General features: G+C 36.5%; 1 long non-coding RNA gene across 1 annotated transcript; it reads left to right on the forward strand.

Moving 5' to 3' along the window:
• The first annotated feature begins 411 nt into the window (after positions 1-411).
• On the forward strand, positions 412-2,961 carry LOC131329420 (uncharacterized). Its single transcript, XR_009200760.1, has 3 exons — positions 412-583; positions 780-850; positions 2,909-2,961. It is a non-coding gene; the product is annotated as an uncharacterized LOC131329420 (long non-coding RNA).
• The last annotated feature ends 2,215 nt before the right edge of the window (positions 2,962-5,176 follow it).

Genomic DNA, 5,176 nt, shown 5'->3' on the forward strand with positions numbered 1-5,176 from the left:
TGCTATAAGACTTTAATGCTTTTGGACACAGTAACGCTTTTCGATCATGTAGTCGCTGATATTGAATGATCTTTGATTTTGGTGACAACAAAATATAATCGGTAAGACTTGAAATTCTAACGGTTCAGATCAACCATTATAAAAACAATCATAGCTATAAAGTTTGGAGTTTGTATGTAATGGTAACGCAATTAGAGCCCACTAAATAATTTTCCCTAAATCTGAAATGAGACAATTGCCGACTAAGTTAATTCTAGTCGTGGACATTTTTTTTTTTTTGCGCCAAATTGAAATTTTCGCGAAAAAATGGCGGCATTTTGATAATTTCCGACCAAGGGGTTAGTCGGCAATTTTGTTTCCCAAATAAAACGGCACCGTATACACCACGCCTGATCTAACCCACCTCAAAGCATACAGGCCCCCTTCCCTTTGTTACTTTTCCTCTCTCCCCATCGCTCCCTCTCTCTCTCCCCGCTACTCTCGTCAACAACAACGATGGCGGCGGGGACAGCAAAATCGACGACGGCAGTGGAAACGAACAACTCGATGACGGCACCAAAATCTTTTGGGTTTTCCGGTTTCGGTATCTTCTGTTCTTCTTGTTTGCTTTGATTTCACGTGAAAGGAAAAACTTTTGGCAAGCCCTAGCATATAGTAATCTGTATTATTAGACAAGCCTTGTTAAGCTTTTGAATTCTAATAGTGGGTATCGCGTGGAAGCCTTTGTTTTCACTTATAGAAAAACTCTGATTAGCTGGAATTTTTTTTGGGTTTCCTAGGGACAGATCTGTGAGGTTAGGAGTGGGCAAGACAAAAAAATCTGATTTGCTTGAGTTGAAGACTTTGTATGGTAATTCATGCTCTTCTATACTTGAACCTATAATTTTATTGTTCAATTCTATACTTGGCATGTAGCTAGCACTGAATTGAATCCATGAAAGAGGGTTTTAGAGGTTGGAGTTGGGTTTAATTCCAAGAAATTCGTATATCTTATGAATATGCTAAACTATGTTTTTGAACAAGTTGAATCTGTCATGTATTTGAGGAATTTTTATCATTGATGTGCCAATCGTGTTATTTTTTGGCAATTTTACTGGAGATGCCTCTGTGTTTAGCATATGCTGTAAAAATTTCAGAATTTTATATGATGTGAGGAAAAAGATAAAAATCACGCACCAAACTGCTGTCAAATTAGTGTATGTGCAGACAACACCGACATGTCTTGAAGAAACGAACATATCTCCTAGCTCGGGTATCGGTTTTACGCACCGTTTCTTGATTCTGAAACTAGACTTGCATACCTTTCTAAATATGTAAGATTTGTGCCTTAAATCCTTCTAGGCAAAATCAATTTTTGTTCTGAAGTTAATGATTTGGTAATTCTAGAAATCTGGGCAGCTTTTGGAGCTATATTTTTCATCAATTTTATCACAGTTGAAAGTGTTACTGACTCATGGGTCTTAAATCTTGATCAACTGGTGATGTTTTGGTGTTGAAATCATTGAAAAATATTGAGTATGTGATTTTTAATGAGCTATTGAACATAGACCGTTCCGCTGAAAACTATAAGTTCTGCTTTAAGAATTGAATATAGGGAAAACCATGAGGTTCCACTCTCTACCTATATAATGGGCAAAAGAAGTTGTAACTTGTAACTTCTTATAGACCCCTCTCTCCTCCCTTGTTTCGGGCTGCTACTGTGGCTGTATTTGGGCAGCCAACAAAGAGTGCCAAAACTTGTTTAAAGTTGAACTAAGAAAGGGTGGTTTACCAAAACAAAAAATACCCATACAAGTTAAAATGATTGCTCTCTCCTCCCCTGTTTCGGGGGTGCATATGTGTCCCTTCTTCAGATATACTTGAGCCCCTGCAAAAATGACCGACTCTTTCCTTCTAGTACACAAAAGTAGAGTATGAGGAATAATTGCTTTTGTTACAAATTACCTAGCATAGTTGTCAGAATCGTACGATTCACGATTCGTATCGTACGATTCGATACGATTCGGTGGGTAATCGATAAGAATAGGCTGCCGAATCGAAAATAGCTGAGAATCGTAAGTGAATCGGTGATTTACGATTCGTGTCGTACGATTCGATACGATTCGGTGGGTAATCGATACAAATAGGCTGCCGAATCGAAAATAGCTGAGAATCGTAAGTGAGTCGTTCGATTCACTTAAAATTTTCGAAATTCATTTTTTACTCTTGTTTTGCTTCTTTCGTTGTTTGAAAAGGGTTCAAATATTTTTTTAAGGTCTAATATTGTTATATGTCATCTTTTGTCTATGTTATATGGATAGATAATAAGAAAAAGAGATTTATTACAAGAGTGAATCAAAAATGAGGAAGATAAATGGAATATAACAACCCTATAGAAGACCTTCTAAGGGTTTGTTTTGTACTTTTAACTCTTTTGGACAAAAAGAACCATAAGTAGGCTTTACGAATCATCATCTCTTGGTAGTTGCAATAGATGCAACTTACCTAATATTCCACGTTATTATCAAATCAACATTTAGAAGAAAGTATTTATTGATTTAGGCCTAAATCTTTCATTTGTAGTATATAATGTTGTTACCCTAATCAATAAGCATAGGTTTCTATACATTATAGAAGTCATGACCGAATCAGAGCGATTCACGATTCGATTCGATTCACGATTCGAAAAATGACCATTTCGATTCTCGATTCGATTCACAATTTGACAACTATGTTGCCTAGTGAAATGAACTCTGGACTTTGGGATATGGCAATATGTTGATTAGAAATAGTTTTTTCCTTTAGTTAACTGTTTGTTGGATATCAATTAACTATTTTGATTTCCTTTCCGTGCCACTGCTTCCTGTAATTTTATTTTACTAGCATTTATGTTAGTTTATTGTTCAATGTTTCCATCTCTTGATGGAAGACTTACCAGTTCTCTAACAAAGGCGACGCGAGGAGGAGCGGGAGGAGGAGAAGAGTCGACTGGAGGAAGAGAAGAGCAAAAGCAACGTGAGGAGGAACAAATGCGACACGTGAGGAGGAACAAAGGTAAATATCTGTTGGCCCTTTTAATCAGGAAAAAATAGAAACTCATCTCTTCTGTATCAAATTTGTTATCAAAGTTTTTTTTTTAGAAACTTACATGTTTTGAAAATGTTGGGGCAAACCTCATGAATTTTGGTACCAGTCAGTTTGAGAGACATATATAACAGGAACATAGTTTTTTGTTTTTATCGGCAACAAGAACATAGTTATGAGGATCAACTCAGTCCTAATGCGGATCAAAAAAAAAAAAAAAACTCAGTCCTAATGCTTCTTGGGCTTCCTCCAGATTCTCCTCAAAAGACTCAGACACTTCCAATATAGAAATAGTACTTGTATTGGCACTCTTTGTTGTCTTTACCAAACAAATAATCTTTTATGCTACATGAATAAGTTGTAGTTTTTGCATCAGTCTCATTGTCCACTGAACTTGATGTTTAATTATTAGCCGGTGTTAATACTTTATTTTCCTGTGGCAAAATTTTTGAAATTACTATTGTGCTTTTGTGGTTGCAGACACAATCTCTTGTCGGTGAAATGCTTGAAAAGGTCAAGATTGAAGGATGATGGGTGCATAACCATCTGAAGGAAGTTAGAGTTCATGGATTTTGTGGGAGCGAGTCTCATATCGAGTTTGCTATGCACTTGGTGAAAAAAGCCATCTGTTCTTGAACAAATGGTAGTGTGACCATTAGAGTTAATATTGTTTTTTGGTCATCCGTTTACTGAAGTTGAACTTTTTAGTATTTTACGGTCTAAGGGTTTGGACACATTTTGTTATGAAGCCTAGATTTTTTTTATTGTACCATTGTGGTTGGACGCGTTATTTTGCGCTCTAGGAATTTGGATACAAGTTGTTTAAGTATTTGCTAGACACCTCTATTTATGAAAATTTGGATTTATTTCTTGGATTTTTTATTTTGTATTATTTGCATTAGGTTGACAATTTTGTGAATGTAATGTTCAAATTTACAAGGAATAAAAATGAAAAAAATAATTGTAGAAAATTCCAGTATTTCAACGTTTAGAATTGGTTGGTATGGACAATTACCGACTAAGTTTTAGTTGGTGATAGTAAACACATTTCCCGACTAACATATTGGTCGGTGAAGGCACACATTTGCCGACTAACATATTGGTCGGCGAAGGCCACACATTTCCCGACTAAAAATTGGCTGGCGAAGGCTACACATTTCCCAACTAAAAAATTGGTCGGCAAAGGTAAAATAATTCCCGACTAAATTTGTTTTAGCCGACAAAAACCTTTGCCGACTGTCATTCCTCGACCAAGTTGCCGACTAAAAATTTTAGTCGGGAAAACCATTTGCCGACTAAATAGGCCACATTAGCCGACTAAACAGTTAGTCGGGAATGGTGTTTTTTCTTGTAGTGCCACCATCTCTTCTAAAACCAATTGGTGTTAGCGAAGGCTTCAATTAAGTCTTTTATGGCATTCGACATCGCACCTGCAAGTCTATTTTTAGAGTGATCATAAGGAGTGTCATTGTGTAACCAAATCCATGGGGGCACTCCAGGCTCAACAACCGGAATCGTACCCACCGAAAGCTTCAAATAACTTGATCGAAAATAAGTTTTATGTAATAGGTTTGCGGCGTTTAGACGGCTAATTATCGGTTTTGCTTTGAACAGTGGAGATTTCTCTCGAAAAGTCTAGAAATGAGTTCAATGAACTATTAGAGGCAAGTCTAGGGATCATTCCTTGACTTAGGCTGTTATAGATTCTCGAATTTGACTCAAGCGAGGGTCATGACCTTGCGCTCACACTCGGAAGATTTAGCTTTGAAAACTACGTTTAATCAAATGATATGGTTTTACCGGAATTGAACTAACTTGTTTGAACTAATTAATTGAATACGTAGGATGACAGAGTTCCAAGCATACCGTATACCAAGACCGCTTGTCGCATCAAAGAAGTTAACAATCCTAGTTTAGACCAAAAATTGCAAGATTAGTTCCAATCCAAAAACCATTCTTTTAAGCCCGAGATTTTCAAGAACAAACAACAACCTAAATCATTGGTATAGATTAACCCAAGACTTAGCCATTCAACTACTCATCCATGCTCAAAGAACAAAACATAGTAGAATATAGAGACATGAGATTTAACCGATAAAAACTGAAATAAACG

This window comes from Rhododendron vialii, chromosome 6a, assembly GCF_030253575.1.
Source record: "Rhododendron vialii isolate Sample 1 chromosome 6a, ASM3025357v1".
Lineage (NCBI taxonomy): Eukaryota > Viridiplantae > Streptophyta > Magnoliopsida > Ericales > Ericaceae > Rhododendron > Rhododendron vialii.